The sequence below is a fragment of the Sarcophilus harrisii genome, chromosome 3 (assembly GCF_902635505.1).
Source record: "Sarcophilus harrisii chromosome 3, mSarHar1.11, whole genome shotgun sequence".
Lineage (NCBI taxonomy): Eukaryota > Metazoa > Chordata > Mammalia > Dasyuromorphia > Dasyuridae > Sarcophilus > Sarcophilus harrisii.
Window position 1 is genome coordinate 112,353,234 of NC_045428.1, and position 14,587 is coordinate 112,367,820.

Consider the following 14,587-nt stretch of genomic DNA (forward strand, 5'->3'; position numbering starts at 1 on the left):
TAATTTTTCCCCAAATGTAATTATTTTAGCTTTTTCTCTCTCTGGAAAACAACAAAGTAAACTTTATAAATTTTATATATATATATATATATATATATATATATATATATATATAAATTAGGCTCATAGTGACAGCTAAGGGAATGAATATGAATATGAAATATGAAGAAGATACATAGTTTTTAAAATTTGTTTTTTTAATATTATCAGTTCAATAGGTTTCATAAGGCATTAACCACTCAAATTACAAAAAACTTTTTATCATGTATAACTGTTCTTCATGCTCAAACTAGAGAATTTGTAATGATATCACTAACATCATATATCTTTATAACTTGCATAATGAAGTCAAATGAACTCTGATACGAAGTCTTTGTTGAAATCATTAACTTCATCTAACAGTTCCTGGTTGGAACTTATTTATAAAGTAAAATAGAACAGAAGCTCTTCCTAGTAAATATATTCCCCAGGATTTTTTTTAGTCTTTGTCCATAATACGGGATTAGCATTTTCTTTCAGAATTTTGTTTTTTTCTTTTTTTTCCTTTTGTTTATTTGAAACTCCTGAGATGATGTCAGTCAGTATCTGAAATTTTCTCCCCTGGGTAAATATTACTATATCCATTTGATGTCCCATTTTGCTTCTCAGTTGATTCTTCATTGGGGGTAGGGGACAGCTTCTCCTTTGTCTAATTTCTGCTGCATTTCCCAAAGCTTTGTAACTGCTTTGTCTATTGACATTATGCTAATGAGATTAAAGTCATGCATGCTGACCAGGTGAAGCATGAAGTTTCTACAGAGATTTTACTTAATGATTTTCTGTCCATAATTCTCTACAAACAGTATACAGACATGATTCATTTGATTGTCAGCAATAAACCCATGCTTCATGATATGTAGATTCCATAATTTCATCACTTCTTTCTCTCCATTGATATCAGAAAATTCTTTAATTTGAGTAATGTTTTGTTTTTTTCTCTTAACCATTCAGGATCCTTTTCATCTTTACTATCTGCTTCTATTTTGTGTGGACATAATGGAAAACAAGTTTGTCAAGAACTAATTGTAGCCACTGCTGCATATTCATTGCTGTTTTTCTATATCTCCATTTTCAGTTTCAAAAAATTCAGATATGCTTGCATTGGTACGTTTTGGACTACATACGAGAATATGTATAATAGGTCTTCTCTTTACTAGCCCATTACAACTAAAGGAAAATTGAGTTTGACAATGAATATCCTGAGCAATTCCTATATAGGAGCCATCATACCATTAATTGATAGAAACATCTCTTCTAGTGCCTCTGGAATGATACACATAATGGAAGGTAAATTTACTATGAGAGTTTAAAATGTTTGAGGAAACTCTAAAGTTTGTGGCAATTCAGCATGCACCAAGTACAATGTGAGTCATCTCTGACTTCAGTTTGATGTCTTGTATTGTTATAAAAGAACTGGCAAAATATTTGTAACATTTCTTTGGGTGTATTTAAAATATCTTTTTTGTTTGTGTGAAGATCCGTAGATAAAGATTCTTTCATAACTATATTCTGAGATAATTTAACATTGCTAGGTTTATTTTCTTTTGGAGAACTCCTTCAATTTCTGTTTGCAAGAGTTTTTGCCAAAAGAGGTATAGGTTTATCATTGACATCTTCTGTCCAGTGAAAAATGAACTGCAAGGTCCTTTTCCATCAAGAATCACTTCCCATATTGCTTTTTCTTACTAATAGGACTTTCTTCCATTTTCTGAATGACTATTTTATACTCTCTATCTAGAAGCTTCAAATGCCTGTTTTTGTTTTTATCAAATGTAGTAATATATGCAGCAAAAGTCTTTTGTCCATCTTCAAATTTGAAGTGTTTTGTTTTCCTCTAGATGAAAGTTATTTATTGACACCTATATTTTCATTGTTTTGTTCATTGATAATTCATTAATCTCTCTTCTTCCTGGCCAAATCACTCTAAATAGCATGGAATAAGAATTCACCGTGAGGCTGTTATTAGATTCAAATTCATAACTTGCAATAGTAAAGAGATGTATAGTTTCATGGTTTTGTTTGTTTGAGTTTTTGGATTCAGACATTTGCTTTTTATTTGTAACAACTTCTTTTATTTAACAATGGAAAATCTTTCATTTTTTTGTGGCACACTTTTACAAGTAGAACATTTAGGATAACAGTACTTTGCTCATTTTCTGAGTTTTACAATAACATGCCATTTGTGTGTGTGTGTGTGTGTGTGTGTGTGTATGAGAGAGAGACAGAGAGAGAGAGAGAGAGAGAGAGAGAGAGAGAGAGAGAGAGAGAGAGCAGAGAGAGAGAGAGAGAGAGAGAGAGAGAAACCAGTAAATGTAAGCTCTACATGAGCTGTCTGAAAAGCTATGGCATTCTTATTCTCCTTTCATTTTCTTTATTTTCAACAGCATGTCACCAATTTTACATGTTTTTCTTGAGAGATTTGTTCTGGAGTTTCAGTGACACATATGAATAACAGTCTGTAAAAAAATATTGGTGCCATGAGATTTTGAATAAGAAAAATATATAGATCTGTATTAGTTTCTTAATGATCTGAACCAAAAGCTCTTGGTCAGCCTAAATTTGCTCCATTTTCAGCTTTTTCATAGATAGTACAGCAATCTGCTGCCTGGCTACCACTGCCTCTCAAGACTTGAAGCCTGCCACCAACACTAATGACTACTACTTGCTTCTGATAAATGGAGTTTTATATCATTAAACTTGATGTTAAATAACCAAATTTTCTAAATAATGATATCCTACTGATGATTGTAAGATCACTGATTAGTTAATAAACCATAGATGAAAGTTGAGTCCAGAAGAGCATGAAGCAATGCCCAGGAATTAGGTCTCTTAATAAATTACATTCATCAAATCAATTTCTGATAGGGTGAGCAATTGACTTTTCAGTGTAGTTTACACAGGTTGTATTGATTAATGTTCATTGATTGCTTCCTGATTATAAATTAATCTTCTCAATTCATACTGCCTACTGCATCATGAACATATTTACTTTCTATAGTTCTTGACCTAAACATTTAATGGACCATTTTATGACTTTTAAAAAAAAGGTGAAATGATAACATTCTTGGGCAAAAGAATGAAATGATTGGTGAATAAATGATGAGTGAAGAAAAGACTAAAATAATAGAAAAGATGTCTAATTGATTATTTATAAACATATATTCTTATAGCTATAATCTAATGATTGCTTACTCTTAAGAATCTATTTTTTTTAAATAAAAGTACTTGAAAAAATACATTAGAGGTCTAAATTAAAATTACATTTAAAATGCTAAAATAAGTTATAGTCAACAAAATATATTTTTTTCTTTTTATAGGAAGAGCTAACCATCTTCAGTAATACACTAAAAAAGTCAAAACATCAAATTTGACCACATTGTAGAAGTGAAACTTATTTGATAATACATTAAAACTATGTAATTTAAAATAACTGATATTTTTCATTGTGCATGTAAGGAAACACTCCTTTGAGATTTTGACAATTTTTCTAATTGAAAGGTTTAAAGCCAGAAAACATATGTGAGATTTGATTATTTGAGAAATTCTAATACAGCCTTTTTTTTTTTTTGCTGAGGCAATTAGGGTTAAGTGATTTGCCCAGAAAGGTAGGAAATATTAAATATCTGAGATGGATATGAACTCAAGTATTCCTGATTTTAGGACCAGCCTGCTGATACAAAAGGAAGAAAATTGCCTTTTTTTTTCCTATGTCTTTTTCCTCATGAGCAATTCATTAGGGATTAATCTCTATTTCCCCATGACACTTTATTTCTCTCCTTTTCTTATCCACAAATGTATTCTCCACTTTTGAGGGTTTGTGTTGTTGTTGTTGTGTTGCTAAGGCAATAGGGGTTAAGTGATCAACACAGCTAGGAAGTGTAAGTGTCTGAGACCAGATTTGAACTCAGTTCTACTTAACTTCAGAGCTGGTACTCTATTCACTGCACTAAATAGATGCCTTTGATTTTTTTTTTTAAATCAGAGTTTGTAATATTCTTCTTTAAAATATAATATTTTCTGGAAGCAGGTTTCTTGGGGGACTTGTGGGATCAGCCTTCATTTTAGTTTCAGTAATCATCCCAAATGCAGCCAGGAGTTTAAGTCCAAATCCTTTATTGTCTCCTTCAAAGTCTTGTCTCCTTCCTGGGGCCCAGTTAGCTTTCTTAGAGGCCTATATTTCTCCTTGGTTCCAAGAGATCCTGCCATTAGTCCTTTGCCTCTGCCAGCTTCTGACTCTAGCTCCCTCTGAATGAGCTTCTAGTAGGCTTCTGTGTCTGGCCCTGAGAGCTTCTTGCTTATATGCTGTACACTGAGTATATATCAATCATCATATCACTAGGAAATCATTATTTGTTGTAGGATTAAATCAATGCTAAATTAGATTTAACTACTGTCTCCTCATTCCACTTAAGCACCTTGTAAGAATCCTAACATCGAATTGATTGAATAGGTTTAGTTGGTAGTATTTTCAAATAATACCTTCAAACCACAAGCATACTAGTGAGTTTGCCATAATTGGGTTTATAATATGGATACTTGAAGACTAACTATGATCAGTGGGCACTCCAACTATGATCAGTGGTCACTCCTCTTTAAGTCACCATTTTGAGAATAGTTTCCTCTAAGTTCTCCCACAGAATCTTAGAGACCTATTTCACATTCTCAGGACTTTCAGGAATCTCTAAATAGAGTGTTTCTATGCAATAATGTGGTTTTTCATCTCTCTCTCTCTCTGTGTGCCTTTCTGTCTCTGTCTCTCTGTCTCTGTCTCTGTTTCTTTCTCTCTCTCTGTCTGTGTCTCTATCTGTCTCTGTCTTTCTCTGCCTCTGAGTCTGTCTCTTTCTCTATCTCTCTGTCTCTGTCTCTATCCTCCCTCCTACACTCTCTCCCTTACTCTTTTTTTCTTTCTGTCTTTGTTCCTCTCTGTCTCTCCATATTTACAATTTAAAATTCTCCTGTTAATGATGCACATGAGTCATCCCAAAAACTTTAATTCTCTAAAATGTTCAAGATAAGATACAAACTGCTCTCAAAGAACTTGCAATCTAATGGAGAAGACAATGAACAAACAAATATACTACCACCTCCCTTCAAAAACAAACAACACAAAACTAGATACAGAATAAATACAAGATAAACATAGGGAAGGTACTAGAATTAAGAGGGGTTTGAGAAGATTTCCTGCAGATGATAGAATTTTAGTTGGAATCTTGGAATTCATGGAGATTAGTAGTTGTTGTGGAAGAGTGAGCATTTCAGGCATAAGTGACAGCCAGGAAAAGATGTTGTGAACTGAAAGATGGAGTATCTCCTCCATGGAACAGCCAGTTAGGTTATAAAAGATTTTAAATGCCAAACACAATATTTTGTATATGATCTTGGAGGCACTAGTGCTCTTTTTTTCTTTACTGAATAAAGAGTTGGTTGATCTTTGTTTTAGGAAGATCACTTTAGTGATTGGGTGGATGAGGGATTGATGTGGGGAGAGAAAGACATATTTATTAATAGTCTATGATATTAGTCCAGACACATGAGATAAAAAGGATTTGAATTAGAGTGATGGAAATATTAGAGTAGGTAAGTGGGCATAAGAGAGAGATATTGAAAAAATAAAATCTCTAGGCTTTGGCAACAGATTGGATATGAGGGTATGAGAGATTGTGATGAATCCAAGATGATTCTACATCGTTAGACTGAGGCAATGGGAGGATGGTGTGCCCTTCTATAATAATAGGGAAGGTATCTAAAAAAGGAGAATTTAGGGGAAAAGATTATGAATGCTATTTTGGAAGCAGTGAGTTTAAGATGTCTACTGGACATTCAATTAAAAATATTTGAAAAGCACTTGGAGATGTAGGAACACAGATCATTTGAGAGATTCAGGCAGAATGGATAGCTTTGAGAATAATCAGCAGAGACAGTAATTAAATCTGGGAGTTGAAGAGAATACTAAGTGAAATAGAATAGAGGGACATGAGATGACCCAGAACAAAATCCTGAGGGACACCTATAGCTAGAAGGAATGATCTAGAGGAAATTTTGGCAAAAGAGAAAAATAAAGGAGCAGTTAGATAGATAGGGGGAAAACCTGGGGAAAGTGGCATGTGGAAAACCTAGAAAAAAAGAGCATCAAGGAGGAGAGAATAATAAAAAATGACAAAGGTTTCACAGAGGTAATAGAAAACGAGTATTGAAAAGGCATATTGAATTTATTGACTAATTATTAGTAATGTTGGAGAGAGAAGTTTTGTTGGAATGATAAAGTTGAAGCCACATCATTAGTTTTTGAGAACAGAGTAAGAGAGAGAGTATGTAATAAATCACTGTAATCTTCCCATGTTCACCTTCAGGAAACCATAAAATAATGCCTCAAGACAGATCTTGGTAGAGCCAGAAACATCAAGGAGATAAATTGAAACAATCTTTTGGTTCAGAAAACTTGGAGAATCAGTAGGAGGGATCCCCTTATTCCACTAAGGGGCAGGGGGAGTAAGTCCAAGAGAAGAAGCTTTCTAACAAGCTGTCAGACACCTACACCACAGAAAATCAGCAAGAGATCCTGACTCTAGAGTGGTGGAGCAGACAAAAGCCAACACCAGGGCTCCGCATGAGCCTTAGCAAAACCAGTGGAGCCTGTGGATTCTAGTTCCAAGAATTCTAGTTGCTCCGGGAATCACTGGGTAACTCTCAACAATTGAGCATCCTTCAGCAGCCAGACTTCCTGGAACCTCAGAATAGCTCCAGACAATTAGGAATTTTCTAGTCACCAGACCAACATGTGATTTTGTGTAATATAGGGGAATACAGCATCACCCTACCTGTGACATACTAGACACCATCAACCGAACCCTAGCTCAATATCAGGAAAGGTATCAGATCCATGCAGCCTTCAACTGTACCAGCCACATACCGTTCCACCACCTCAGTCAGCATCAGACATGAGAGCTCCCCATGGACCTCAGGACAATATCAGTGTAGCACGGTAAATAGCTGGGACATATAACCATTGTCACAAGAAACCTGAGAGAATATTCTTCCTACACATGGAGAAAAACTCATATTTAAAAGATAAAAGAAAAGGGAGAATGGGAGGGAGGGAAGGAGAGAGAAAGAAAGAGAGAAGAAGGGGTGCAAAAACAACAAAAAAGAATCTGGCCATAGAAAGTTATTATTGTGACAGGGAAGATCAAGATAAAAACTCAGTGGAAAACAACAATTTCAAAACATCTATGTGCAAAACCCCAAAGATAAGTGGAAAATGGTCACAAGCCCAAAAAGAACTCATGGAAGAGTTCAAAAAGGAGTTAAAAACCATGTAGAAGAAAGATTGGCAAAGGAAATGAGAGCAACACAAGAGAATCATGAACAAAGTGTCAAAAGCTTGGAAAATTGCTTAAAAAGTATGATTGTCCAAATGGAAAAGGAGATACAAAAATCCAGTAAAGAAAAAAAAAAACTCCTTAAAATGCAATTGGCTAAATGGAAAGGAAAGTATAATAGCTAATTGAGGGGAAAAAAAACACTTAAAAACTACAATCAGACAAGTGGATTCTAAGCACTCCATGAAATAACAAGAATCAGTGAAGCAAATTCCAAAACTTGAAAAAAATGAAAAATACCTCATGGGAAAAACAAATGACATGGAAAATAGATACAAGAGACAAATATCAGATTACCTGGAATATCTGAAAACTATAACCAAAAGAAAAACCTGGACAATATCTTTCAAGAAATTATCAAGGAAAACCCCCATGATGTCCTGTAATCAGAGTGAAATAGGCACTGAAAGAATCCACTTTCCTTCTCAAAAAAAGAGGTTTCAAAAGAAGGATACTAAGGAACAAAATAGCCAAATTTGTAACTATTGGGACAAGAAAAAAATACTGCAAGTGGCTAGAAAGAAACAATTCAAATATCAGAAAGTTACAATTGAGATTATACAGGACTTGCCAGCTGTAACACTAAAGGATATAAGGTCATGGGATATGATATTTCAGAAGGCATAGGAGCTAGGACTACAACCAAGGATCATCTACCCAGCAACTTAAACATAGGGAAAAATAGTCATTCAACAAAATAGAAATATTTCAAGCTTTCATAAGGAGAAGACCACAACTAAATCAAAAACTTGACCTCTAATATCAAGACCAAAAATAAGCGCAAATAGGTAAAAAAGAAAACAAGAAAACATAAAGGTTTCAATAGAGGTAAATTTATTAAATCCACTTGGTGCAGAAGGAAGGGAGAGGTAGAATGGGATAAATTATTTCACATGAAGGGGAATGAAAAAAACTATTATTATGGAGAAAAAGATGAGAAGGTAGATAATGAGCATCACTTAAAACTTACTCTCATCTGTATTGGTGCAAAGAGGGAAAATTAACACAATCAGTTGAATATAGAAATCTATCTTACATATCAGGTAAGAAGGGAGGAGATTAAACATAAGATGGTATAAAGACTGATAAAAAGGATGGCAAATCAGAGGAGATGGTAGACAGGAGCAAAATACTGCTGCAAAAGAAAAAATGTGAAAGGAGAAAGGAGAAATAAGGAAGAAGAATAGAATGAAGGGAAATATACAGGTAGTATTATAATTTTGAATGTGATTGGGATGAACTTTCTCAAATGGCAGAGTGCATCAAAAAACAGAATCCTACAATATGTTGTTTACAAGAAACATATTTGAAGCAGAGAGATATTCATAAAGACAGTGGATTGGAACAGAATCTATTATACTTCAGTTAAAGTAAAAAGAAAAAAAAAAGGGGTAGTAATTCTGATCAGACAAAGTGAAAGCAAAAATAGACTAAATCAAATGAAATAAGAATGAAAAACTATATCTTGCTAAAAAGTACTATAGACAATAAAACATTATTAACAATAAACATATATGTATGGCATCCAAATTTCTAAAGAAGTTGTAAGTTATAGGAAGAAATACATGGCAGAACTGTACTAGTAGGGGGCCTCAGTTGTCCTGTCTCAGAACTCAATAAATCCAAGCAAACAATAAACAAGAAAGAAACTAAGGAGGTAAATACACTATTAGAAAAATTTATATGACAGAACTTTTAAGAAAACTGATTAGGAACAGAAACATATCTTTTTTTTTCCTCAGTTGCACCTTAAAAGATGACTATGTAATATGACTTAAAAATCTCTAAATCAAATGTAAAAAGTCAGAAATATTGAATGCATTCTTTTTGGATCATATTGCAATAAAAATTACATTCAATAAGGGACAGTAGAAAGATCAATTAAAATTATTTTTAAGCTAAATAAACTAATCCTAAAGAATAAGTGGGTCAAAGAACAAATCACAGAAACAATAATTTCCTTAAAGAGAGTGACAAAAATAAGAAAGCATACCAAAATTTGTGAAATGCAAAAAATCAGTACTTAGGAGAAAATTACTTATCTAAATTCTTATATCAACAAATGGAAAAGAATAGATCAATGAATTGGATATGCAACTAAAATAATTAGAAAAATGACAAATTAAACATCATTAATTGGAAACTCTGGGAATCAAAGTACATAGTAATAATATTGAAAGAAAATAACTAGTGAAATAATAAATAAATTTAGGCTCTAAGAACTAAATAAGATAGTCATCTTAATCTGATTTTAAAACAAAGAAAACAATATTCATTATTAAAAACAAAAAAGATAAAATAACCACCAATGAAGAAAAAATAAAGCAACTATAAGAAAATATTTTACTCTATTATATGCCAATAAATATGGCAATCTGAAATTGGTTAATATTTACAAAAATATCAGTTTCCTAGATTAACAAATTAGGAAACAGAAAGTCTACATTATCCCATTTTAGAGAATGAAATTGAAGAAGCTATTAATACACTCCCTAGAAAATATTCCCCAGGGTCAGATGAGTTCACAAGTGAATTCTCTCAAACATTTAAGGAACAATTAATTATTTGGAAAAATAGGTAAAGGGAAAGTGTTATCCATAGCCAGATAAAAAACTGAAGGACTCTCAATGCAAATCAAAGCATATATTTTTACTTATTTTATCCTTCCTTGTGTTTTTTTTTTCTTTTTGATGTGTTTTTCACAACTGCAACTAATATGGACATATGTGTTCAATGATAACACATGTATGAACTAGATCAAACTGCCTATCTTGTTCAGAAGCGAGGAGTAGAAGGACGGAGAAAAATTTGAAATATCGAATCTAATAAAAAATGAATGTATCTGGGGAAGAAATAAAATACTATGAAAATTAAAGTAAAAATAGAGGAGAGGATGTGGAGGCATAGCATATTGAAAGAGTTTAGCTACAAAGGGCAGAAGAGATACAAAACAATAGAAATGGAAAAGTCAGGATAGAAGAGACATAGGCATGTTTGTAGAAAATCATCCACTAGAGAAGGAGATATTGAAAATAAGTGAAAGAATGAGGATGACAGAGAGAGCAATCTGTTGAAGTAGACAGAATGGAATGGAATCACTTTAACAAATAGGGGTGTTAGTCTTGGTGAGAGGTATAAGTCACATGAGGGAAAAGTGGAGGAGAAAGTGGCAGATGGTTTCTGAGTGATAGGAGATGAAGGAAGAAACGGAAGCTCCCAGCAAATGGACTCATTTTTTCCTATAAATTATGGAGCAATGTTATTACCTGAGAGAATAGGGGTATGGGAAGCAATGCAAAGTTAAAAAATAATAGAAAAGGTTTTGAAGAGTCTCTGTTGAAAGTGGAATATAATGAGTTGATTAGGAGGCATATAATAAAGATTGCCTAGTGGTAATGAGGACCCAGTTGGAGTTATACAATATAAATTTGTGGGGAGAATGGAGGCATTTTTCCCTCACTTTCATTCAGCAGTATGTGCAAAAGAGCAAAATCAATGAAGGAAAAGACTTGGCTGGCCATAATAATGATATAAATGGCTTAGGAATTCAAGAGAAGAGTACAATTTAGAATTGAATTGGCTTATCAAGGATCAAGATGATGAGAAGAAGAGAGAACATCTACTGCAAAGAGATGGTCTGGGAGAGAATTGAGTGATCTCAACAGATTGGAGATAATGGTGAGGATGAAGAGTTGAATAATGTAAGGGAAGGCAGAGAAAGAGATGAAAATATAGTAGATTATGGCTAGATAAGGGGATTTGACAATTCTTGAACATAAAGATAGTACACAAATGTTAATGGTATAAAGATTTTTGGATTTATTTTGTAGGACCAATTTAGTTAGTTTTGGGGCAATTAAATTATTTCTGATGTCATACTTCACAACTTTCTTCTTGAGAAATTTACAATACACTGATTAGAGTAACATTACAAAATCACTGAAGGAAAGATTGGGACAATATCACTGGGATTTATCTAAGGAAGTTATCTGCCAGCAGCTTGGATGCAACTCATAGAAGCAACATGACCCTACAAATTGGAAATTAGTGTACAATAATATCTTTACTACTGAAAAACAAAAAACAAAATCCACAGAATTTTGTGAGCAGATATTGTCAATATTAAAGATAATGTGAGAGGCAATAGTAAACTACCTGTCAGAGAAGTCATAGGTTGCAACAGCAGAATCAATGTTGTTTTTGTGAATTTCCACAGCCACTGTCATCAGTATGTGTTGAGAACATTAAACATTTTTCCATTAATTTTCAATAAGTAAAAAATAAATCTTTAAAGCCAGAATAGTTTTAAAGAAAACTCAGTTGTAAATAATATCAGAATAGAGGATAACTTGAGTAGTTAGATGATATAATGAATAGAGTGCTGAACATAAAGACAGGAAGATTTATCTACCTGAGTTCAAATCTGGCCCCAGACATTATCTGTGCCTTAGCAAGTCACTTAACCTTATTGTCCTCAGTTTCCTTATCTGTAAAATGAGCTAAAGAAGGAAATGGTAAACCATTACATTATCTCTGCCAAGAAAACCCCAAATGGGCTAACGAAGAATTGGACAAGACTGGGAAAATGAAGAGAGAGAAGTTTATTAACTAAGATAATGTCCAAGGTTGCTTTACTGCAATGATTCAATATTTATCAAGAACATGTATATATTAATATGATTTGTACACTTATATAAATTTTCATTCATATCACTAAACATTTCATCTGTTTCTTTGTGAAAATTAGAATTGATAATTGTGTGCTTATGATGATGAGTGAGTCTTGGGACTCAGTGGTCATCATTAAAATTGTTTCAGTAGCCAAACTATTTGATTCCACTGTGAATATATGACTGTATAAATTTTGGATTATTTGCATGGGAATTTGAGCTTTCACTTTCTCTGACAATATATTTCTATCTGGTTTTCTTTGTGATGAGACAGGTTTAGGAAGTTGGAGGTGTGTATATGCAGAAATAAATGACCAATAAATTCCAGCTTGAGTCCTTAGTAGAGCTCCTTGAAGCCAAGAGATAATATTGTTGAATATGAGTCACTCCTGATAGTTTTCTCTGCTATGACCAAGATTCAAATAAGGTCTCTGTTGACTATATGAGATATCTGGGATACAAAGAAATAACTTGGTAGCATGGTTGAATCAGATTGGAATAGGGATAGAGCACCAACCCTGAAGTCAGGAGGATATGAGTTCAAATCTGGCCTCAGACACTTAACACTTCTTAGCTGTATGACCCTGGGCAAGTCACTTAACTCCAATTGCCTCAGCAATTTAAAAAAAAAAAAAAAGGGAATCAGATTGAAATGAGGTGTAGGCCTCAAAATGGAAAGTTAGATTATTTACAAGGATTGTTGATGTTCTGAGGAACTACCATAATTACAGTTTAAAGACTCTAGCCAAAACCAAAAATCCCTGTTAAACCAATTTCTCACTATTTTATAGGCTGATGCTCCCTAGGTCATTTCACTATCCTTGTTTGTAACATTTTTAATCAACAAATATATATTCTCTTGGATGCCACATCTCTACTTTTGCCATATTGAGCAAGGTATTTTGTTTTGGTTGTTGTTTGGGGGATAGGTTGTTTATTTTTTAATTGAGGTGGTTTTCAGATTCTTTTGGTCCCCTCTGTTTATACTTCTCTAAAATTTTTTAGTTATTGTCAAGATCTTTTCTTCATGCATTTTCACTTTGGCGGGGGGCTTCAATAACTTTTATTTAAACAGGTCATATTAAAGTTATTTTGATCAAACACAATATTCTTTTGTTAATTTTACTTCTCCTAGATTTGCAATAAGATGTTTCAGAAATGATTCTCAGACAAAAAGTACATTATTTCCTATTTGTTAAAATATAATAAGTAACACTCTGTCATGATATTCAATAGTGTTTCCTTTTTCCATATACCTTCTGACTGTTGAAATTTTCTATTATGGAACCTCCAAGTCTCTGACTTATCTTATTCCTTGCTCCCAAGAATATTTCCATAGTATTTTTCTCCCAATTACATGTCAAGAAAATTTTTAGCATTAGTTTTTTTTTTTTTTATTTAATAGCCTTTTATTTACAGGTTATATGTATGGGTAACTACAGCATTAACAATTGCCAAACCTCTTGTTCCAATTTTTCACCTCTTACCCCCTACCCCCTCCCCCAGATGGCAGGATGACCAATAGATGTTAAATATATTAAAATATAAATTAGATACACAATAAGTATACATGACCAAACCGTTATTTTGCTGTACAAAAAGAATCAGACTCTGAAATATTGTACAATTAGCTTGTGAAGGAAATCAAAAATTAGCATTAGATTTTTACAAGATTTTGAGCTCTAAAGTTTTCTCTTCCTCCACCCTCTCGTCTTAAAATCATAGAGAATTTAATATAGGTTAATATAGGTTATACATCTGTTATCATGTAAAATATTTCCATATTGGGTACAGTTATGGAAGAAGAAACAAATTAAAAGGGGTAAAAGAGAAAGAATAAAGAAAATGTAAGCTTCTATGTGCATTATCTGGATGATGTTAGCATTTTCAATCCAAGTCCTTTGTACTTATCTTGGATAATTTTGTTGCTGAGAAGAGCTAAGTAAATCATAGTTGATCACCATACTATGTTGCTTATACTGTTTAAAATGTGTTGTTGGTTTTGCTCATTTCACTTAGCATCAGTTCATAAAAGTCTTTCTAGGTTTTTCTGAAATCTACCTGTTCATCATTTTTATTGCATTCCTGTTTCATAAAATCTTAATACTATTATATTCCATTTTATTCATATGTTTAGTCTGTTCAGTCATTTCCCAGTTGATAAACATCCCCTCAAAGTCCAATATTTTGCCAAGAAAAAATGACTGCTATAAATATTTTTGCACATGTAGATAGATCATTTTCACTTTGAATGATTTCTTTAAGATACAAACCTAGTAGTGATATTGCTGCATCAAAGAATATAGAGAGTTTGGTTGTCCCTTGGACATAGTTTCAAATTGCTTCCCAGAATAGATGGATCAGTTCACAACTCCAGCAAAAGTGCATTAGTGTACCAATTTTCCCACATCCTCTCCACCATTTATAATTTCCTTTTTTTTTTTGGTCATATTGACCAATCTGATAGGTGTGAGGTGGTACCTCATAGTTGTTTTAATA

The 14,587-nt window shown here is 33.1% G+C and overlaps 1 pseudogene; it reads right to left on the reverse strand.

The window, feature by feature from the left end:
• Positions 1–540: 540 nt before the first annotated feature.
• On the reverse strand, positions 541–2,960 carry LOC100920464 (annotated as a pseudogene).
• Between the last annotated feature and the right edge of the window lie 11,627 nt (positions 2,961–14,587).